The 24,706-nt window shown below is 42.2% G+C and overlaps 1 protein-coding gene across 3 annotated transcripts in view; it reads left to right on the top strand.

The window, feature by feature from the left end:
• Positions 1-24,706, top strand: part of Gabrg3 (gamma-aminobutyric acid type A receptor subunit gamma3) — a 534,280-nt gene that overhangs the window by 12,523 nt on the left and 497,051 nt on the right. The window lies entirely within an intron of this gene.

The raw sequence follows: 24,706 nt of genomic DNA, 5'->3' as shown, positions 1-24,706 counted from the left end.
GAGCCCTGGAAGACAGTGCAGGGTCCTGTGTGAGTCCATATCTGGAGGCTGCAGTGTCTGCTTGAAGGCCAGAGTCTGTGCTGGAAGCCAGGAGACAATGTCCAAGGTGAAGGCAAAGGCAGGAGCTCCTCCAGTGAAACAGAAGTGACTTCCTCCTTCATTCCCCTTGTATGCCATTCTGGCAGCAGTCCTGCCCAGAGTGGGTCTTCCAAACTCAGAACTATGCGGAGCCTATCTAAACGGGCTTTTCATACTCAAAGTAATGCAGCCAATTACCTTTTTTTTTTTTTTTTTTTTTTTTGTCTTTTTCATTTTTGTCGGTACCAGGGATCGAACTCACGACTGCCTGCTTGCAAGGCAGGCACTTATGCCACTGAGCTAAATACCCAGCCCCTCGCAGCCAATTACCTGTGACAGGTCCCCATTGAGGTACAGTGCGGTGAAGTTTATTCAGGTGCAGCACAAGCATTTACCATGGCTTTATAGCTCCTGTGGGTTTGTTTGGTCACAGCCTCCCCACTTCCTCCCACGGCTGGCGAGTCAGCCAGTGCATCCTGGTTGTTCGTTCTGCACCGGTCCTGAGCTGGCTTCTAGTAAAGCTGGGAGTCACACTTGGGTTTGCTGATGGCGAGGGACAGGAAGAGGTGATCTCCAGACAGCATTTGAGAGTGGATGTTGGAAATCCCTTTGGGGCAGACTGAGGTTATTCACGTGAAATCTGTGAGCATTCTGGGATAAAGTCATGGCCCCTTAGAATGATACAGAGAGGCAAGCCATTATTTTGACCTGGCCTTTTTCTGAACTTCTCTTCCACACATTCTGAATCAAATCTAGGAGACCGCAGCTCCTGATTTTGTTGCAGTTGTGGTGGGTTTGGCCTTTTCCTCCCACTTCCACAGTGAGCTCTCCGGCACCTTCTCCAAGCCTACATGTGATCTTTCAGGAGGATCCTTCCATCCTGGCATTTTCTTCCCTCCCTTCCCAACAGAGTGAATCTTATGTGTCTCTCCAGCAGTAGTCATTTCACCTTTAAAACAGGACTGGAAAATTTTGCAGAATTGCCTTGAGTGTGATGTGAGCACAGAAGGGTGTCTGCTATGTTATTGCTTATTTTCCACAGTCCACAGCTGAGAAAAGGTCCTCTCTTTACTCATGGACAGTCCCCACTTCCTAACCTTACGTGTATGCGTGTGTGTTGCAGTCTTCCAGCACATGTGGTCCAACTATAGCCTCAAGATCGAACATAAAAAATGCATTAAATATCTCCCCGTGGTTACTGGTAACAACAAGCAGATGGAACTGCACTGACTGCTTATGTTATGTGGAAGAAATGTATCTGTATGGGATCCACTAGTTTCCATTCTACAAATTGCGATAATTATGTTTTAAAAATTCAGACTCCTTTCTTAGCTAGTATCTTCCTTCGACTTGTAAGTTGTGAATGTTTCTCTTTTAGTTCTCTGCAATTATGCATTACTTTAAGGAATTCTGAAGCCATATCCATTTGTGTTTCAGGGCTGTGCTGGATGTCGTTTTTCTCCGGAATAGGTCTTGTGATCTAGGAAAGGCTGAGTGAGGATAAAGTTTTAAATTAAGAGGCTCAGAGAAAAGAGCAGAAATGGCCAAAGTGTTTTCCTCTCCTGTCAGTGTTTCAAGAATTTTGAACCACTCTCCTGAATATAGATTATTAAATCCTGAATAAGGATTATTACTATAGATTATAGACTCCTTCCTTGTCATCTGCAAAGTCGTACATGACCTTGTTGGGGAAAAATACAAAGTGATGGGTTGATTTTTAAAGGTGAATGGACATTCTGATGACATGGATGGAAGCCTAGAAATGATGGATGGATTCGTTTAATTCAGGAAAATGTCTGAGTGATCTTCTCTTGGCTCTCTCCGTGGGAGAGGACTCAATACTCTGCTCGCCCTCTCCAGGTGTTCCCACATCTGAGCCTATTTCCCAGGAAAGAGATAGAGGGTCATAGCTGGGTCCTGTTGTCTTTCCACACATACTTTTTTTGGGGTATGCTGAGTCCTGTCCCCTCTCTGCGACTGGATGGGGTCAGTCAGTGAATGGTACAGTGTCTACCTTATGTCTTTATCCATTCCAGCAGCTTGTAAGGTTTGAGCCCCCCATGTGCCCAGAATCGCTGCCTGTGGGTTTGTGAGGTATCTCTTGCTTCAGAGCCCTGTTTGTCCATTCGCCCTGGGCCATGGCAATGTATAAACTGAGGCACATCCCTTATCCCCTTGGCGGATGGGGAAAGCAAATCGATCACTGAGCTCTGTTGACAGTAGGCAGCAGAAGGGGTGCCGGGCAGCCCACTGGCCTTAATGCCAGCTCTTTCAGGCCCAGCCCCCTCAGAAAACCATGGGAGACTGTCCTGGCTTCTTTTAGTGAGTGGAACTGCCTTGTCCTTCCTGGCCTGAGGCCACCACTGCTTTGACTTCTCAGAGGATCTCTAACTAGTTATCCCAGAAACCTTGAAGTATAGTTGTTCTTAACTTCTGATTCATGCAGCAGCTCAGTCTTACACGATTGACATCTTCCCCAAGTGACTCCTGATTAACCATTCAAATACGGTAGGTGCCACTCTGGATTTCTTCTCAAACTGCAGCTGCGGTACGGAAGGAGGCACTTTCAGGGGAACATCTTGCACTATGTTTGCAGTTTACAACAGTCGTGGGCTTTTCTCGAGGCTAACAGTGCTGGCCCAGGTTGTGTTTTCTCTCTGTGTCTACTGAGCCTCTGCAGGCTTGCCTTGTGTTCGTGGAGACAGGACCCAGCCCCGGGAACTGGGGTTCACTTTTCAGACGTTTCCAAACCTTTCTGTGCATGGCCTGCAGTTTCTCCAGGTCCTCTGTGATTTCTAGTTTTCTTGTAGCTCTCTGTTGATTCCTGGGGCTTCTTCCTTGTCTCTTTGCTAAGTGGTTGCTTTCCTGGTGTCTCACCTCCAGCTCCTGGAGCGACTGTGATATACTTTAACTCTCTGAATTCACTGCTTTTTAAAGGAAAAGCCCACATTTGCAGAATCTTCTGGCAAGGAAACTCTGTGGAGATTGTATTTATCCAGAGATTTGGGTGCTTTAAGGTCATTTCTGATGGCAGCTATTGGGGTTCTATATGCCTTGTTTGCTACTGAGCAAATTCTCTTCCTAAACTTGGAAAATTTTTATGCAATGATTTTTGTCAGTACAGTTTGAATACTTTTTGTGCTGTCTTTTGATATTTCTTCAATTCCTGTAATTCTTAGCTTAGTTTTCTTTGAGTCAGCTAGCAACTGTTGTCTCTACTTTCCATGGTCTCTTGCTTTCAAGATATTCCTCAGCATGGTGTGTGTTCTCCTGTACCAGCCCCCTCTTCTGGTTCTGAAACTCTCTCCTCATACTGGTCATTTTTGCTGACTACAGTTTCAGACCAAATTTTTCTGTCCTGTGTTACTCTTTGCTATCTTCTCATGGGTAGCCAGTTCTTTGGTCAAATGGTCATTCGTGTCTCACGTCATTTTTGTTAGTCATCCAATGCTTTTTGATTTGTGTGTCCTCTAAAAGCTCACTGCCTGCTGTATCAGTTGACTTCCTTATCTGTTTCATTACATCATCTTTGAACTTGTGGGACTGCTTATTGGTCTGTTTGTTGTGTTTCTGTTGTACCCCTTCATACATTTCAGCTGTTTGTTCTGATTTTTTCTCTCTCTCCATCAGTTCCAGTGGGATCAGCTTCTTGCAGGTAAGAATTTTTGGAGGCAGAAAGTTTTATTGCCCTGTTTCCTCCTTTCTATTTCTGTGGTGTGTGTGTGTGTGTGTGTGTGTGTGTGTGTGTGTGTGTGTGTGTGTTCGGAGTGTGCACATGGCATGCTGAGGGGTGAGGATCAATGAGAGTAGGAAATCTCTGTCACCATTACAGACATGTCTTTAGTAAATGTCTGCTTCTAGATGATGACATTGGCTTGTGTTATGGCTTACATCTGCTGTCTCCCCATAGCCTCATGGCCTGGTAGGTGGGGTTTTAGGAGTGACTGGATCATGAGTGATACTGGTTTAGTTCACTGATTGGTTAATGTAGCTCTGGGTATGGATGATGGATTTACTGAGGAGGGAAGACCCGCCCTGGTGTAGGTGGTATCGACCAATAGGCTCGTGGCCTAGATGAATGAAAAGGGAAAGGAAAAGGAAGTGTAGCTTCCTGGCTGCCATGGTCTCTGCCTTCTGCTCTGCCTTGGAACCAGCTGACTATGGACTGAAACATGTACAAACTCTGGGGCAAACTAAAACTTTCCTCCTTTAAATTGTGGTATCAGGTATTGTGTCTCAGCAGTGAGAAAGGAACTGAGGTGGCTTTGGTTGTGTTTTGGTAGTTGTACCTGTCTTAACTTACTCAGCATGGTAGGATTAGACCTGGTTGCCGTGTTTCAGGGAGAGAACCAATAACAATTTGTCAGCATTTACAGAGCCTGCCATGTATCAACCATGTAATTAAACCTGTTTTAACAACTTCACCCTTTTTTCAATGACTCGGAAAGACTCTGTATGTTACAACTGGCAGGCAGATGGATTGTTTAGGGTGGTGGGAGGAAAAGGAAGAGGGTAGATCAGAAAGAAGAGAAGGGAAAAAGAGATGATGAAAGAGAGAAAAGAGAGTGAACTTTGCTGGTAATGTTTTCATAGCCAGCTTACAGGACTCCCGGAGCAGAGATTTGAGAGAATACTTGTGGGAGGCGTGGAGGGGACAGGGAGGGAGGGAGGGGAGTATAATCGGAGATTAAAGGAAGCTGAAAGGAGGTTGGAACCTATTCGTATGCTGGCAGTGAGCTTGTGTTTGAGTCCTCTGCACACAGTGAGGGTTCCCCGGACTCACTCATGAAAGGTGCTATGTGGATTGACTGATTCACATTCTACTTTTGCGTATACAGACATTCCCCATAGGTGTGTAAAAAAACAAAGAGCTAAGTTCCTAAAACACCAGTTTAAAGCATCTTCTCAGTTCTGTTTAATCTTCAGTCTTGATTCAACCAGTGAGTTCTTCCCCCTCCATTACATGGAGAAAGTGATTCATACAGGGGTCTCCCCGCCCCACAGGAAGTCACCGACAGAGTCCAAAGGTGCCTTTCTCCTCCTTTCCCAGCTCACCGAGCCATCCTCCTCCAGGATGATTCATTCTCTTGCTGGGCAGTGAATGAAGGAGCTTCAGGGTGGATAACCTCTGAGCACTCCTGTCCCTGTGCTGAGTGCCAGGCTGGGCACACCTTCAGGTGGCCCCTGTGGGCATGGCTAGTGGAGGCTTTGGCTTTCAGTTGAGTCAGAGGGGGAGCGTGCGGGAGTTGGGGCTGTACCCAGGGTTTTGCTGGAAGGGCCTTTTGATCTCTCCTCTTTTCCTCTTTCCACAGTGCCTGCGCCTCTGTGCCCTTTTCTCTGAGGCTCTGGCCAGTGCAGTGGCTGCCCTCTGGCTAAGCTGTGTCACCCTAGCTCTTTCTTCCACCGCCCACTCTGCACTCCACACAGCTCCCTTTCCTGTGCGAGTGCTGGTGCCTGACACGTGTGTGCTTCCCAGTGTTTGGCTGAGGGCATGGGGAGCCGTGGGTGACTGGTGGGCAGGGTGCTCTGACGACAGCCAGTGCCTGCCCTGGTTCTGCTGCACCTGCTTTTCTCCCTGCTTTCCTGGGCCCACCTCATGACCCCTTGTGCCACCCTTCTCTGATGTCCACCTCTGGGTCCCCAGTCAGTGCCTTGCCTTTATTCTGTGCACTTCCAAAGGTCGATGATGTTCACTGCCTCTGTCCTTGGGGTGATGCCCTGACTTCCAGTTTCTCGGGTGCCCTGGTCTGTGAGTGTTGAGCTCCCTGGGCTCCCTCTGTGAGGAGACAAAGACTGGGCGCAGAGCCTGTTCCAGGGTGTGGCTTGTGCTGCATTTGGGCTTCCCCCTAAGAAGGCTGAGTCCAGTCTGGGTGGTGGGTTCACAACCCCTGAAGTTCAGTAAGGCAAGGGGTGCTGTGCTGCTTCCCTTTCTGACCCTGACACTGGCCTTGTTCCGCTGAGTTCCCCTCAGGAGGGTTTTCCATATCTGCTTCCCGGGGGCCTCCTCTGCACTCCCATCCGCACGTCTCCCTCCTCAAGCATCTGTAGTCAATCTCCCTTCAGCTCAGTGTGGAGTGCGAAGACCAGGGAAGGCGGGACAGTGTGTAACTGCAGTCCCCCGGGGCAGAGGACTGGGACCTGGGCCTCCTGGTCGGCTGTGGGTGCCCACACCTGCCCCACTGGGACACAGGAAGAGGGCCACAGAGCTTCTTGTCCTCAGGCTTATTGGAATGGGCATGACACTGGGCACTAACTTAAATGCATTCAGGTGACATGGACGCACGTCCAATAGGCAGGGTGGGAGGCGTTCCCTCCCACTCCAGGTCCTGTTCCCAGATGCGTAAGGGAGAGAGAAAATACCCTGCCACTGGGATCATGACTGCCACTTTTAGTAGGTCAGGGGTAAGGTTTCTTGCAGATAATATATGCAAAACAGCAGAGAACACTAACAAATACATGTTAAAGTTTTTTTCATTGTTATTTCTATTTTGTTTCCAGAGAAAGGATCTTATTATATATGTTAGGCTGGCCAAGAACTTGAGATCATCCTGCCTCAGCCTCCTGAGTAGCTGGGAATATACAGCCACCTATTTTAAATTTTTAAGTGGGAACATAAACATTATATTTATTTTTTGGAGTTACTGTGTGCTGTTTTGATGCATATGCACACCATGTAGTATACAAATCATGGTAAACATATGTCTCTTCAGATGTTTATCATTTCTTTGTGGGAAAAAGTATTTACAAATCTTTCTTTTAGTTTTCTGAAATCTATAGTCACTATTTTATCTCCTGATGTATCACAGCGTTGGGAAATTACTTCTAAGTGTGACTTAGTAAGTACCCACTGGTCACCTTTCCCCAGCCCTTCCCCACTGCTCTCCCTGGCCACTGGTAACCTCCATTCTGTTCCCAACCTCCCTGAGGTCAGTGTTTTCACATCCCGTGTATCGGTGAGGTATGGTCTTCAAGCATTTCGCTTGCTGTGGCTGTTTGATGTCTTTTGGTAGAAAATTCTAACCCATTGGTGCTGCCACGGAACTGTAGGATGAACATTTATGGACTGCAGGTCACAGGTGTGACACAAGAGAGAGGACTGGATTACAGTGGCCACAGCTGGTCCTGGTGTCTGTCAGTGTCTTACTGCAGGGGTTTGAGAGTTCCAGTTGAACCCTCCATTTAGATATTACCGTGTGTTAAGGAAGGACTGTCCGAATACTCAAATGTACTAAGTATTATGATTGATAATGAATATGGACTACTGTCCCTCCTCCTGATTGTTCCTGCATTTTAAGGATCTGTGTCCAAAGAAGAGGGAGTTGGAAATGGCGCATGGGGCGTTGGCATCCTTCAGTCCAGGGCTCACCGTCTATCTGCTCCAGGACTGCTCACAATGGTCGGCTGATCTCTGCCTACCTGTCCTAGTCACTTTCTTTGTCACTGTGATAAACTATCTGACACCCACAACTTAGTGGAAATGTTTATTTTGGCAAACAGTTTTGGAGGATTCAGTTCGTAATCTGCTGGCTGCGAGTCAGAAAGAGCCTGCTGGAAGGTCCTGGCTGAGGACAGCTGTTCACCCACATCAGCCAGGAAGCAGAGACTGAAGGGAGGAGGAGGAGGACACACACCCTTCCGGTCACCGCTCCAGTGGTGACCATGTTATCTCACTGACCTCATTTCTAATGGCACATTCCACTCTGAACCCGTCGGTGGATTAGTCCACTCATGAGCAGAGCACTGTTATGGTTGTGACTAGATGTCCCCCCAAAGCCTCAAGCCATCATCAGGAGGTGGCTGGATCTAGAGTGTGCAATGCCAGGATTAAGGGTGCTGGGATTAAAGGTGTGGACTAAGGGTGTGACCTGCTGGGTCAGTTCACTGACTGGGCTGGCACCATTCTAACACCAGCAATCTGTGTACGGAAAAAGAAACAGGGTTGTTGGCCCCTTTTTGCTCTTGCTGTTTTTGCTGTCTTCTGCCTGAACTAGTGCCCCTCTGCCCTGTGTCACCCTGCCTTGGGGCAGTCGGTTATGGACTGAAACCTCTACACACTGTGAGTGAAATAAATCTTTTCTCTTTTAAATTGGGTGTTGGAGATTTTGTCTCAGGAATGAGAAAAGGAAATACCTCCCCCACAAAATCACTTTACAAAACCCAGGCTTTGAACACATGAGCCTTTTTTAGGTGCATTCTAGATCTAACCATAACGCTATGCCAATTCCAAACAACCTTTGTTTTCTCAATACACGTTAGGTGACCCTGTACCTGTAGCTTAGCCTCTCTAGTCTTCCCCCAGATCCACAGTGTAGCGGGCAGACCAGTGAGTTGTCTCTATCCAGAAATTACAATAGATCCAGAAAATAATTCAAATGTATTCACTTTACACTCAGAACAGATGTAGGAGGAGAGGAAACAGACATTCTTAATTGCTGTGCTTGAAGTAAAAGCTATTACTGTGGAGGTAGTTAACTGATTCTCCCACAAAGTTAATTCAAATGCAGAAGGGAGGTGGAGAACAAATTTTGTGGAGAAATTATATGTCTCCTCTAAAGAGACTAATTAGGCATTCAGGGCCTCAAGGCTAAGATCTGAGCTCCAGGCTTGTTGTCAGGTGACCCTTCCCCCACCCATGTCCTCACCTCTGCGGGGGAGCCCTGGGGTCTTACTGTGGTCTGCACCCCTGCTGACAAGGCTTTGGCGGAGCCTCCAGCAGTGCAGATCCCTCCGAATCTGTGTGGGATGTTTTTCTTACAAGGATGTATGAGGCGGTTTCAATGCACAAGGCCCCTGCATCTGTATCCATCGCTATCTGTGTATCTATAGCTCTATCTTGGTAAATCACTGAAACCACATGACCCCTAGGTATGATCTAGTGGCTGGTCTGACTCGAATGTTCCCTTAAGTTCTTGGAATAACAAATGATTGGTTTCCCATGTTTATCTCTTACTCCTCCAGGAATTAAGGAAAATAGCTGAGAGTGTATTACAGTGTTTTGGGGAGCAAGGGTCCAGTCTCAAATAACAGGGTTTTTTACCCATTACAAGCAGTTTTACTGGGAAAAGCCCTAGGTGTCTAACCCGCACCCCAGCCCTGTTGTAAAAATCACACGCACAGCTGATGGCTCCAGCCCGCAGCGAGGTGGAGGCTGGTCAGGAGCCTTCCTGCTGCTCTCCAGACCTCAGTGTTGTGGCTTCTGCTCCGTGTGGCTCACGTGAGCTGGACGTGTGCCTCAGCTGCTCCGCTGTCACAAGCATTGATTGTATCTTCTCCTGAGCTTTTGGCCCAGCTGTCTGCATCTCCTCACTGTGTGATTAACACGTGGGTGTACAGTACCTCACTGCACACAGGGTTCAGGTGTTTGTTCTCCTAATCACTGAAGAGGGACCAGTGCAGATGCTGGCATTGTGGTTCCTGGAATGCTGTGTTTGGAGGACCCTAAGGGGAATTTACACCCGCAGCTCACACGCTTGGCACTGCATCAGAATGGCCTGGCTGCTTTTTAAAATTCAGAACCCAGGGCCAAACACCAAGCCCTAGTGCTTTGGAATGTGTATTATTTTTTCCAATTTACCGATTTTCACTGTGGTGGATTTTATTATCATTGTTCTTCTTACTTTTGGGCTTAATTTGCTCTTCTTCCTTTTTTGTAAGAGAGAAGATGAAGTTATTGACTTGAGACTTTAGTTTCTAACTTTAGTGTAGTATTGATGTCCTTTATGCTTTTACTTTAGTAGCAATTCACAGATTTCAGTGTATTTCTTTCACTTGCATGAACTGAAAACTACTATTTACTTTTTTATTTCTGTTTTTGGCTCCTGGGTTACTTAGATGTGTGCTATTCATTTATCTAACATTGAAGGGTATATCAGATGTCTTTATGTTTTTTGATTTTTAATTTGATAATGCTGTGGTCAGAGAACATACTTTTGATCAATTGAATACTTATAAATATATTGAGATCTGTTTTATGTCAGAGTATGACTTACTATGGTAGACACTAGAGAAGAATGTGCATTTTATTGCTGTTACTTGGGGTGTTCCATAAAGCAGAACCAGTAGGTAAGTTTGTTCCCATTTTCTTTTCATCCTTCTGTTAGAGCATCCTTGCTGCATTTGTCATGTATTTGATTAGTTTTTGAGAATGAGCTATTCAAATTTCTGGCTATAACTGTGCTCTGGTTTTTCCTTTTTTCCTGGAACTGTTCGAGTCATTAATTGTGAAGTATTGTTACTGGGGGTAAATGCATCTGGGATTTTGATTGTCTGACCGCTTTATCATTGTAAAATGAATGTCTTTATTCCTGGCAGTATTCTGTGCTGAAAATCAGTTTTCTTTGTTCTGGCTTTCTCCTGACTAGTGTTAGTATGATGTAGGTCTTTCCATCTTTTTGCCTTAAGCCTATGTTGCCGTTATATTTGAAGTGTGTTTCTGTGAGGACCATCTGCCTTTACATGGGCGTCTCTAAACCATTTGCATTTGCTGTGATTATTGATGTAGTATAGTTTGCATCTTGTCACTTTGTTTTCTCCCGGTCATGTCTCTTTGTTGTTCCTTTTTTCTTTTTATGGTTCCACTTTATTATGTGGTAGCAAAATTTTATTACTAATTTTTATTAGCAATAATGTGTAATTTTGTTATTTTAGCGGTGATATTAAAGATTTATTATATACATCTTTACCCTATTACACTTGCCTTTGAATAATGTTATGTCATTTCATTCAAACATAAAAACATTGCAAATGTGTGTTCCTGTGTCTTCCTGCCTTCCCTGAGATACTGGTCCTTTATATGACTAAAATAATCGCAGATCCTATATTCTGTTGGTCTTGATTTTGTTTAGTACCTTCAAGGATGCATACATATTATATGCACGTGTACATATTTTAAGGATACATAGGGATACACATATGTGCGTATATAAAGGTATACACACGTGCATCGTTCCCATCTCTGCTGCTTCCTTCCTATATAGAAATCTACATTTCCATTTTATCATTTCCATCTACCCAGAAGAATTCTTCTAAATTTTTTTGGGATTGTCCATGTTGGTTATTTCAGTGTTCGTATGTCTGAAAATATTTTGCTTCCTTTTTTTAACATCCTCATCAAAATATAATTAATGCATCATTAAATGCATCCAGCCAGCATACAGATCAGGATTTTCCGTGTACTCACAAAGCTGTACAGTTAGAGTGTTTCTGTCACCCTGAAAGGAGATTAGTTCTGCTTAGCTAGCGGTCATGCTCTGTTGTTCTGACCCCCCCCCCCTTTCTGGCCTTTGGTAATGAATAATCTAACGTCTGTCTCTGTAGATTTGCCTGTTCTGGATTTTGCATGTAGATGGAAACATGGCAAACATGGATTTTTGTGAATGATGTCTCTTACTTAACATCATGTGTTCAAGATTCACCTATGTGATAGAATGGTTCAGCGCATCATTCTTTTTTATTGCCAAGTAATACTCTGTTGTATGGCCGTCTGTTCTGTGCCTTCATCAGTTGATAGTGAAATTCAGTCAGACATGTTGATTATTTTCACCTTTGCGTGTTCTGACTAATACTGGGAATATGCGTGTATCAGTTTTGTGTGTATGGTGCTTTCATTTACCTTCAGTGTGCACGTAGTTATAGAATTGTTCTTATTTAGAAGTGTGTTGGTTATTCTCCACATATTTGTTGATTTCCCAAATTTGGGGATTTTTTTTGAAAAACAATCTAATTTCTTTAATGATTATACGAGTTAATTTCTTTTAATATTTGTAGCTTTCTGCTACTTTTAGTTCTATTAATTTTAAGTTATTTTAGCTTAATTTCAACTCAGTGTAGAAATTTACTCTGAACAGCTCTATTACCGTATCCCCTTGTGTGCTGCTGTACGTGTTACAATTATGCGTTGTAGACCTAAACATTTCTTTATGACTATTATTTTATACAATCATGTGGTACTTGCCATTTAAGTGACGTGCTTGTTGATCATTTCTAGTTCCTGTCGTTCTTCTTTTGAGGGAACAGTTAGGGCCGCTGTCTCCTGCGGTGTTCTCTGTCCTCACCTACCTCCTTTGAGCTCTAGCTGGTAAATACATTATTTGCAGTTTTGCTATTGGTAGGCATATTTAATTAAATATATTTTATTAACTATTATTACAGGGTCCAGAATGCAATTGCATACATAGTTTTATATAATTGCTTTTCAGACTGGTTAAAAAGGAAAGGGATGGGTTATGGCTTGGTGGCTAAGTGAGTGTGTTCTTAGCATGCAGAGGGCAATGGCTTTGGTCCACAGCACCCCAACAAAAAGACAACAAACAAGGCAAGAGAAGACACATGCGATTATACTATGCTTTGTAAGTACCTACTTGGTTGTCTTAATTAAGGCTCTTTGAGTTTTCGTTGTTTTTTATTTGATCAACTGTCTGTGACCTCTTCCTTTAACCTAAAGAACTGTGCTTTCATGAAAGGTGGGTCTGGTGCAGTAAATCTCTCCATTCTTGTTTGTCTGGAATCTGTATTTTACCCTTGTTTTTGATTCGTTACTGTGAATATGCTGGCCTTTTTGTTCCTGATTAAATCAGTTGTTAATCTAATTAAGATTACTTTGTTCATAATAAATTGTGTCTCTTGTTTGCAAGATTTTTTTCTTTGTATTTGAATTTTATCATTTGGGTATCATTTGGGTAGACAGTTGTGTCTACATGTGAATTCTTTTGTTTCCTCCTATCTGGAGTTTGATATGTTTCTTAAATCTACAGGTTAATGTTTTTCATCTAGTTTTATTTCCTTGAGTATATTTTCTACCTCTTTTCCTAACTCGTTTATTTCTGGTATACCCATGATGCACAGATTGATACTTTAATGATACATTCAATCTCTAAAAATCTGTTAATGTTCCTCATTATTTTCCTTCTTCAGGTTGCATTTCTCCATTGGTTATTTGATACTTCATAAATTTTTTATTCTACTGGCTCAAAATCTACTGTTGAGCCTGCCCTGTTTTCTTTTTTTCATTGTGCTTTTCCACACTATATTTCCTGTTTGGCTCTTTGCTTTGATTCCTATCACTATTGATAGTGTTTGTTTTATAGCACTTTATTACCGTACCTTCCCTTAGCATGTTAGATGTGGTTTTCTTGGGTTATTTAATTTGTAGTGAGTTTCTTGAAGTCTTTATCTTTTAAGGCCAACATGGGGTAACTCACAGGTTGTTTCTTTTGCCTCCTATTTTTTAAAATTTATTTGTATTTCATATACACATATAAATATATTTATTTCAATTTCATATATATGTTCCATGGATATATTTTCATTAACACCATCATACATAATGATAATGTGTTAGCTTTGCTGAAGTAGAAAACACTATGAGAATTGCAAAAGCCTCTTTCTGGGTAGGTCTCTGAGGCATGATCCTGGTCTCTGCCCTTGCACTGTGGCACTGTCCCCTGCTTGCTTCCCAGCCGTCGTGACTAACATCTTTGCTATGCCGCGCCGCCCTTCTGCCATGCGGACCGTAGGCCCAATGTCTACCCCTGGTGCATTAAATGTGGGTGTCAGGTATTTTGGGAAAGCTTACTAACACAGAAACCTGGCGCCAGAGAAATGCGGCTGTTGCTGGGATTGTACTTAACACGTGATTTAAGCCTTTGGAACTGGTTTGCAGCAGGTTGGAACGATTTGGCAGAGTAAACTAAAGAGGTGCTAGAGTGCTGTACAGAGAGCCTGATGGGTGATTCTGGTCAGAGTTTAGAGGACCAGACTGCTGACAAATTTAGACAGTACAAACTGGGGTCAGGAGGTTCTACTTGGGAATGAAGATTCTGTTGGCAAATGGATCAGGGGCCATGCATGTTACATATTGGCAAGCAAAACAAAACAAAACAAAACACTTTTACATTTTGTCCGTATCCTGGGATTTTGTGGGAATCTGAGATTAAGGAAAACGGAATAATTAATCTAGTGGAAGACTTTTCAAGCCAGCCCGGAATGCAGGCAGTGGGATGATAACTGCTGGCTTCTTTGAGCCAGATTCATAATGCAAATTGAGCAAAACATAGAGCAGAGATCATTGAAAAACTGCAATTTTATTCCCAAAGGAGCCATTTATAAAATTGTGGCCCAAAGCACTGTGCATTTCTGCTTTCAGGATGGGGACCATTAGAAAGATATAAGTATTTTGAAATGCGGCAAGAGAGATGTTTGAGAGCATTTTAGGTATATAAAGACCCCACCCATCCGAGGCTCAAGAGTGCAGGAATGCAGATGTGTCACCTGAGAAGGATTCCCTGCTTGAGAAGAGCTTCCTGGGAATAGGTTCCCTGGGACTCACTGTGCTTATCTCCCAGGTACTCATCCCTGCCACCAGGATCCGAGGGAAACTGGCCTGTACTTCCAATGACAACAGACACTGTCGTCATCTACCTGATGCTGGTTTTACCAGGATGTGGAGTTCGTGTATTATAGGCTCACGGAGGAGTCCATCAGATTTCAAATGAAGGCCTAGGAGGCTAGAAGGAGACACTGAGAGGACACTGGGTAATGCTGTGGAGATGAAGCCCAGGGTGCACTGGAGACTCCAGGAGGCTGGAGAGTACCAGGAACACGCAACATGTGCCAAAAAAGCTGCAGGCCACGCGTGGATCCAGCTGTGAGAGGCTACGTATGGGCCACACCACCAAGTGTGTGGGCTACAGCCAGCATGTCCATGGTGGCCGGGCTGCCTGCGCCCTCTGAAATTCCCATCTCATCACTCTGTCCCTGAAGGCCAGAAATGGAGCTATAGAACTTCATGTGTGCTCTGCTGTATTTTAGTTCTGTTCTTCTCTAGGCCCCATTTCTACCTTTTAGAATGGTAAGGTTACCTTGTGCCATTGTATTTGGGATTAGATAGCTTCTTGTTTTTATGGAGGTTCACAGCTAAGATTTTTCTTTGAGTCTCAGAAGAGAATGACTTAGAGTTTTGAAAACTATTGGAACTCTTGAAGGATCGAATAGAGAATTAGTGTATTTCTACTAATTGTGTGCCTACTAGTTGTGTACAAGGGAGTTGTAACATTATTTGAAATGTGAACTTGATACTGTTTTTGTTTGGAGATCAGGTACGGCTTGAGGTGGTATGTGTAACTGTCAAGCTGTAAGGGGTGCACTGTGACCATCAATTGTGACACGTCAACTGTCTGGATCAAGAAGTGCCTAGGGAATTAGCAAAGCCTCTGTCTGCATAGAGGAGGCCTTGCCTATGGTACTGGGTGTGGTTCTGGCTCCTTCCACCCTGCTGTTTTTCTCCTTTGCTTCCCAGCCACTGAAACTAAGAATGTTTGTTCCACCAGCACTTGTGCTGTAATCTTTCTGCCTTGGAGTCAGCCACCCACGGGCTTAATCTTCTAACGCTGTGAGCCACATTGAGCCTCTCCTTTAAACTCTGGGTTTCTCAGTGTTGGGAAAAGGTATAGATACATAAAATACAGCCTACATGTGTGTGCACGTGTGTATTTTTTTCAACTTGGCACATCAGTAATAATATCATGGTAACTCTAGATAACAGTTTTCTACTCTCATAGAATTCATGTTGCTTTTACTTGGTCTCTCTTTTATTATTTTTAAATTTATTTGACCACCTCTAGAGAAGTTTACTTCCAAGTAGGGAACCGCTAATATCTCTGTTCATATTTTTTACCCTTCTGTTGTCTTTCAGCATAGCTAATGCTATGCCTAGCATGATCTGCTTACTGGTGAATGCATGTCTTTAGTCCCCTTAACCACTTAGATTTTTCCCTCCATCCAGGTGTGTGTGTGTGTTTCAGAGTCTACCATCGCAGTTCATTAATTTTACATTTTCTCCATGTTCAGCAGGGACCAGTTGCTTCCGTGTTGCTTCTCTGTCACTCTTAGACTGGTGTAGCCCTGGTCACACACATCTTCTTAGATTACAAGGCTTCAAGTGCTTTTGTTTAAGGCCTTTTATCCTGAGAAGTTGCTGCTTGGTTAGAGTTATTTAACTTTCAGCTACATTTCAGACTGTCAGCTTCATCTCATTAATTCAGGGAATCAACTAACTCTTCCCGGGTGACTTGCTGTGAGCCTCAGGTGAGAACTGGGGCAGTTGTTAATTTGACTTGTTTCCATCCCTGGTAGTTCCTAGTCTCAATTCCAGTATGCTGAAACCCATAATTTCCGATATTTCCTTGCATTTTGTTTAGTTTCATATGAAGAACCAAGTCTGGCTCTGGTTACTCCACCTTGGGTGGGAACACAAGTAGTCATCTTGCTAGCTAAATTTGATGTTGGAAGCTAATTCTCTGTAGGCTCACTTTTGTAGACATTGGATTTCTTCTGGACACTTGGTTTCAGTAGCTACCAATTAATTTAGCAATGTCTTTTTAGCCAGATTTTACTGGAACGCTGTTAAGTCATATTGCAAGCAGGGATCTGTACTTAACAGTGCTACTTATACTAGCTTGATTTTCGCATCTTTGCATCCCAAAATGAAATGTGAACAGAAGAGCAGAGCTTCACACAACCTGCAGGCTGCAGATGGCTTGGGTAAGAATCATTCTTCTTCTTGAGAAGTAATTATTCAGACAACTCCATAGAGAGTAATCGTTTCTTAATGTATTTGTTTTTTATTTTGGAGTTTTATTTGCTTACATCTGTTCAGTAACATTTTACTCTGCACTTTTATGTCTGACACCTATATATGTCTACCATGAATTTATGTCTAACACTAAGAGAAAAAGCATCTTCTGTGTAGCTATACAGTTACAAAATTATCTTAGCACATGTTTCTTGCATTGGCATACCTCGGGCTTTTCTTGAGCTCCTGAAACTTTCAGATCCTCTTTGTGAGCAGTATTACGGTTAGTTACTGGAATGCTGGAAAATTCTAGGTGGAAGTCACAGGGGGCAGTGGAGGATGCCAAAGAAGGGTGGTCATCTGCATGTGATAAGGACTAAGCCAGGCACTTTCTTGGGGGAGGTCATGGGAGGAGAGTAGACTCTTCCACGGAGGTCATCCCAGTCTGGAACCTGACTCACAGAGATGAGTTTGCTGGGTGGGGCACTGTGCAAAATTCCTCCAGCAAGAAGCAGGAGGTCAGCATGTGTGATTGGACTGGTGGCCAAGGGCAGCAGTGCTACGGAGTCCCTGGATGTGGAGAGGGTGGCACACTGGGAAGTGCTGCAGACTCACATGGCCCGAGTCTTGAAGACATGGTGGAGGTTTGGGTCTTGTCCTTAGCTTTTCTTGGAACAGATGCTGGCCTTTGAGAAGTGTGAGCACCAGTACTGTTGAGATACATGAAGCTATATTAGTACAAATCTCAGACAATCTCAAGTCAACTCTTATTTCCCTATTTAAATTTAGAAAAAAAACCATCACAGTGACCAGCTACTGGTGACTCTGATGGTTAAGCTCAGCTGATTGGCCTGGAAGCCATCCAGGGGACTGGTAAAGCACACTCGTGAGTGGGCCATGAAGGCATGACTTTGGGTCCTGTGTCTGATGCCTGGCCCTGCCTGCGTGGGCTGCTACCCTGCTGTCCTTCCTGGTCACCACAAACTGTGCAATTTTACCTGTCCATGTCCTTCTTCTATGAGGTTTCTGCCTTGGAGCCAGTTGCTGGGACCAGGACCCCTGAAACTGTGGCGGATAAGCCATGTCCTTAAGTTGGGAGTGTTCAGTATTTGGTTTCAGCCATGGGCAAGCTACCAAATACAGTGATGCACAGGTGATATTAGGCTTTTAAAAATCATAAACTCTAGGCCTTCCACGTCTCTCCATTCCTCAGAGATTTGTTTACACAGTAGCAGTGAATTTGGTTGATACCAAGTTCTTGTTCAGAAGTCATACAGTGTCACCTCTATCATAGTCTTCCTTAAACCAAGTCACAAGGTCGATGTGGATCAAGTAGACTGCTGATGGGTGTTGTGGCGACCGTCAGTGTACCAACATAGGTTTCCTAATTTGGATTTGATCAATGAATGGAAACTTCCCATACAAGCTGCCTTCTACCAGCACATTATGAGAATGAGCATCTCCAGAAACCTACCAGCTATTTCCATTTTTAGTTCAAAACCTTGAGTGTAATAAGCAGGAGTAGCAGTGAGAGAGGATGACATTTGGTCTTCTAAATAGTAACCGGTCTTTCCAAATAAGTGATTTTGAGTTTTATACAGAGATGCATTTTCAAAAGGAAAAATCTTGGAAAAGGTTTGTTCAGTAAATGATATCCATTGTTTGTAATTTATTTCTGGAGAGTAATGGAAAGTATCTCTAAACATAGCACAGCTATGTGACACTTTTAGCAATTTGAAGTTAGCCTCAGGTAATCCCAGAATATGAACCATTTAAAGGTAATTTAGCTAAATAATTATATTTTAAGTACATTAACAGAAAAATTGCACCCAGAATCAGACTAAAAGTGCACGAGTAAGTTTCAACTTGTTAGAATACATTATAGCATCTATATGTGCTTCGGTGTTTAGCCTCTGTGTGTTCTGCGGTTGGATAAATGTGCATGCTAGAAAACAGTGACTAAGTTGTTTTTCTGCATTGAAGTTTAATTCACTTACCACAAAATATATCATGTTAAATTAGATAATTCAGTGGTGTTTTAGTATAATCAAAATTTGTGCAAACATCACCACCATCAAATTGTACAACATCTGTATAAGTCTGAGGGGAAATCTACTAGAAGTCACTTCCTATTTTTCTATTGCTGTTACCTCTGGCAACCACTAATCAACCCTCTGTCACTATAAATTTGTCTGTTCTCCACACTTAATATAAATGAGATATGTAATTTGATATGTGGACATCTCTTCCATAGTGAGTTCATAATTTCATATTCTGAAAATTTGGATTAAACATTCAGGGAAATCATTGTAATTGCTCAAAGAACATGCACATATGCTAAATTTGAATTCCAAAGACACAATAAATTTGTTTTTTCAAATACTGATGACATAATAATTTTGGAATTATTATCATTCAGAGGCTAGTCAAGAGGAATCTGGTATCCAGTGGCCTCGATTCATCTGTGCTAGTTTTGGCAGGCCTTGCTGGTGTCTATAAATAAAAACAATTAATCTGATTGTTTAGTTAAATTATCATATTAATTGCCTGATTCTTGGGTGGTGGCAGCTTTTATTTCATTTTTTATTTTTTCATTTCTCTTTTTTGAATTCTTCTTTCGCCACATCCTATCAATCATTTGCAAAGAGGCACACACAGATTTTTCTCACGTTGGAAGGAAAAGAAAGGAGGAAAATTAATGCAAGAAATGTTATCAGTAGAGCAGTATCTTGTTGACTTTCAGGTGTTGCTCTGAGCTGATGATACTGGCATCACTGCTCAGTGGTGACACTCAGATGATGGCATCATGAGTTCCAGCTGGCCTTTCCAGCAGCATTTGGCAAAAAGTTGGATCACAGGAAAATCTAGGATCAGTTTCTGTTCTCAGTGCAGCTATGGATCCCTTGGTATGTGGAACACTCCCAAAACAGAGAGGTGGGACTGGAAGGGAGGAGAATCAAGTTATAACCAAAACTGCTCACAGAAGATCCCTTCTCATAGGTCACTCTTGAGCTGCCTTGGGCATCTCCACTCAGACACCCACTGACTGGTGTGAGGCTACTGTAGGTTGGCACAAACAGCCCATAATTTTAGAGACCGAATACTGATAGAAAACCTTAAGAAATGTTCCATCAGTGTTGCCAGAGGTAGTGTTGGTTTACTTTTGGAGTCTATTCTCTTTTTCTGTCTGGGTTTTACTCCTTCCTAAGATAGATATGTAAATCAAAATGTACTAGTTATGTGATTCTATTTGTGTTTCTTCAAGGCATCAGGAAGACCAAAAAAATTATTGGGTTCAATAAGTATGTACATGTGTACACACTATTGACCCTCTGCATCTAATGGTTCAGCATTTCTAGATTCAACCAAGCATAGATTGAGAATTTGAGAAAACAATTATTTCTGTGGTAAACAAACATACAGTTTGAGAAAACAGTTATTTCTGTGGTAAACAAATACAAGTTTTTTTTTCTCATTGTTACTTGCTTATAACATATTGACATACCATTTACATTATTTCATGTATTATAAATTATCTAGAGATGATTTAAAGTATATAGGAGTATTTGTGTAAGTTATATGAAACTATTATGCCATTTGTGTAAAGGACTTGAAGTTTTGAAGATGTTAGTATTTATAGCAGGTCTAGAAACTAATACTCTTCCTATAAATGAGGAAAATACATATTTACATATGTAAGTATATAAATACACAAAAATTGTAGCCATATAGATGAACAAATTTGGGGAAGCCAATGAAGGATATAGTATGTATTTCAACTTCTATGTGCTTTGGTGTTATGGATTAAAAACTGGTGGTCAATTTAGTATTTGAATTAAATCAGCATGGTGCTGAGCGTAGATGTTCCACGTGAGAAAAGTTACTAGCATAAATAGAGATGTAGAGAAGGAGAAGCGAGGCATTGTGGTTTCTCCCATGTGTTACTATTTGAGCCATTGGTTTTCCTGGTGGAGCTTGTCATGACTAGCTTCCTCAGTGTGAGTCAACCATTGTCATTGGATGAGCTCGGGATCTTGTTGGTGAGAGTGGCTGTGATTCACTTTGGGGGAGCTCTGGTCCTTACATTGAGCATTGCTTCCTGGCTCTGGAGGGGAAGATGGGTGCCTTTTAATCTCCAGGACAAACTTGTCATGCTGGCTTTGTGGCATGTACTCAACTATTCTTATCATTGGAGGAGCTCAGGGTCTCTGTGTCTGTGCTGAGGATGGCTGTGGTGCTTTTCAGGACAGCCCTGGTCTTTGTTTTGAACATGACTTCTTGGCTCCAGTGTAGAACCCTCATCTTACCAGCACAGCTCCTTCCACCTGATGGCATAGAGTTTCTAGCTTTCACCACTGACCTTTGGGCTTTCTGGGCACAGATCCGTAAAAGAGACTGGTGTGAGTCCTTTTTATGGGCTCTGGACCTCCAGTTGGACTCGTGGGTGGCATTGTCATGGGCTCTGGGTCTTTAGTTGGACTCATGTAAGATATTGCTGTGGGCTTCAGGCCCTTGGCTAAATATTCTATGTCTTCAGTGTTATGGACATATTTCCTGCATTTTCTTGTGTTAAACTCTGGGTGACCATCATAAAATAATATTATAAATTCTGTGTCCTGATTCTAATTGTTCTCCTTACAACCCCCAACTACAATTGATTTGCCTATGACTTCATTTAGTGAACCTACTGCTAAGACCATCATCATGTTATAAATGTCAGTAAATACTAATTGGTATTGATCTTGAAATTAAGACAGTCCCCATCCAAAAGGCAAAGTGCATGGTCTAACAATCAAGACAAGTCCCATTTTAAGACTCTTATGTTCCAAACATGCATCATGTGTTTAGAATTGGAGCTAGATCAGAAAGGGCAATCATGAAGGGTTGGTCATGCCCCACTGATTTATTACAGGCATGCACTCACACAGAATTAAACATTTCCCTGGATATATACCTCATTTTTAGGATGGGGGTCCTATATTTTCCTTCTGACACCATGAATTGTCCCTCTACCTTCCTGTTCTGTTTTGGAGCCAGCTGATTATGGACTGAAACCTCCACAAGCTGTGAGCTAAATATAGCTTTCCTTCCTTAACTTTGAGGATTGGGTATTTTGTCTCAACAAGGAGAAAAAAGTAACTAAAATAGTATTTAGTACTAGGAGTGGGGTCATTGCTGTGACTATAGGTGACTGTGTGGTTTAAGAGTCTTTAGAAATGGCTTGTGGGAAGCAATTGGAAAGGTTCAGACATGCCAGCTGAAAGAGTAGAGCTTGTACATCTTAGACTGTAGGGAAGATTATAGTCAAATGTCAGAAGACCAATAGGCTGATACAAATCTGGCAGGTAAAGACCAAGTTCAGGAGGTCTCTGGTAGGATGGAGGACTTTATTTGCTGTTAGCCTTCAAATGATGTATATTATGGCTTGGCAGAAAGTTTTTCTGTATTTTTCTTGTGTCCAGAGATGTTGTCTGAGACTGAGATTATAGATAATGGACTAGTTAAATTGGCAGAAGAAATTTCAAGGAAGTCATATTGATGGCTATTGTTATGGGCTTTTAGTCAGATTTATGTTGAGAATAAAAAGAAAAGAGCACAGCAGAATGATTTAAAACCTGACTTTTGCTAAAAAGGAAGCTCTAGTACCATTGTGGACTGCAAAGGTAGAGCAGAAAAGATCTTTATTGCTAAGAAAGAATATAAATGATGGCCTGGGGGTATCATAAGGAGCAGCACTATTCTAAAATAGCCTCAAAATTGCAAAAGTGAAAGACTAATTTGAGAAGAAAGCCATGGAGCACCATATTCCAAAATGGTGGTGAGTGCACCCAATTTCCAAAATGGTGACAGCATAGAGAATTTATTACTCAGAATTAGATTCTGAACAGTCATAAATCCTACTGGAATCCTACTCCCAAGAGAGAAGAAAGCCTGAGAGCAGACCTTTGTGTCATCAATATGACACAGGTTTTAGTTACATGAAGAATGCAAGTGTTGTGGGATCAGCCAAGCATCCACCCAGATTTTAGAAGAAAGCCGGGGAGGCTACACAGTGTGTCCCTAAGAGGGCAGTGTGTGAAGCTGTGAGGGTGAAGCTAGTGGTGATGTGGAGACAACAGAAGTTTGGAAGAGCCAGGAAAATGGATCCTCTGAGGAAAACTGCAAGGAGGGAGCAGAACAGGCCCAAGAGAGAAGCTGTGGGAGCTACAAGCACCAAATGTACCATAGGAGTGGAGCCATTCAAGCTCTTTGGAGTTCACTGCTTTCCACAGATTACGATGCTGCACATGAAACTACAGGATTTAATGTTTGTCCTGTTAGATTTTGGACTTGCTTATGTCCCCTTCCTTTGTAACTTTTAGAATGGAAATATTTATCTTGTGTCACTGAATGCTGGAAGTGTTTAACTTTCTTTTCTTTGTGCAGAGGCTCACAACTAAGAGTTTACCTTACATCTTGGAGGAGACTTGGGACTTGTACTTTTCAGCAATGTTGAAACTGTTAGGACTCTGGTAACTCTTAGAGATGGACTAAATGCCTTTCACATAAAGTAATGTGCATGATTCTTTGGAGGGCCAGGGGTGGACTGCTATGGTTTGTATCTGGTTGTCCCTCCAAATCCCCATGTGGTCACGGGGGTCAGTCTTTTTGGAGGCAGTGAATCTAATGTTTGTGACTATTTCATTGTCTAGTGCTAGGATTGTATGTGTGACTGCTATGTCAGTCCTAGGGCATGTGGCCTGCATATACTATAAGGGAGAAAAAGAAGCTTCCTCTGCCTTCTTTGTGCTTGTTGCTTCTGCCACCATGAACTGTTGCCCCTCTACTGTGCCATCTGGCCTTGGAGCCAGCTGATTATGGACTAAAACCTCCACAAACTGTGAGCTAAATGAACCTTTCCTTCTTCAACTTTGGATGTTGAATATTTTGTCTCAGAAATGAGAGAAAAGTAACTAAGCCTGCATTTTTCCCATGCATACACAGTATCAATTAATCAAAATCAAAGAAGCCACCTCATGCTAGTTGTATTACACAGCTGCTCTTGCTTTCTAACTTACTGAGCTGCCTGCTTCTTAATTTTTATTAGTTCTCAGTTCAAAAACACATTTGATGCACTAATCTTTTTCTGAAAAATGCTCTATAACAATGTGTAGTTTTAGTGAGTGTATCAGTTTTTACTTTGTTCTGTACTCAAACTTACCTGTTTTATTTTCTTTCCTTCACTTGAGGAGTCTCTTAAGCAGCATATACAATTTCTGTGTTTTCCCTAATATGATAGCTTATTGTAGTATGTATGTCCATAATGATCTATTTGAAATAGTGACTGATACCTGCATATACCACTTCTTTTTACATTCTTCTCTCCTTGGAAATCTAGGCTTTTATATAGTATCATTTATTAATGATTTGAAGAATTTCCTTGATTAATTTTTATAGTAGAAATCTGATAGAGATGAAGTCCAAGTTTTATTGTGTCTGAATATATTTATTTCATCTTGATTTTTGAAGGACTTTTTTGAGTGTAAAGTTGGAGGCTAGTATTTTTTCAACATTTAAAAAATCTTGCATCATTGGTTTTTGATCTCTGTTTTTTAGTGAGTTATTAGATATCATTTTGATCGTTTTCTTTTTTATGCTGTGTAGCTTTTGGGCTATTCTTAAGGTTTTTTTTTTATCACTTTGATAATTATATACCCATATGTGGTTTTGTTTATGTTTATTCTTAGAATTTAAAGAATTACTTGCTCTGTACTTTATGTCTTCCATTAGTTCTTGACTATTATTACTTCAAAATTTTTTATTTCAATATCTGTTTTTCTGACTCAAATTAAACTTTATAACTTATAGATGTAACTGAAACATATGCTTATTCAAAAGCAATTACAGACAACTTTTAAAAATACAGGGTAGAATGGCTCTATTGTAGTGGACTCTTTTATCCAAGGTAGGCGTCTGTTTATACTATCCTCACTTTTTAGCTCAGTATTGGTATTACTTCTTCATACCATCACTCTCAAAACTTGTTTGATATCTGTTTCACCCATTATTACTTAAGCT

This window comes from Cavia porcellus, unplaced genomic scaffold, assembly GCF_034190915.1.
Source record: "Cavia porcellus strain 051 isolate PalLab524CR breed Dunkin Hartley unplaced genomic scaffold, mCavPor4.1 scaffold_6, whole genome shotgun sequence".
Lineage (NCBI taxonomy): Eukaryota > Metazoa > Chordata > Mammalia > Rodentia > Caviidae > Cavia > Cavia porcellus.
The sequence above is the reverse complement of the archived record's forward strand: the minus strand, read 5'-3'. Positions and strand labels throughout refer to the sequence as shown.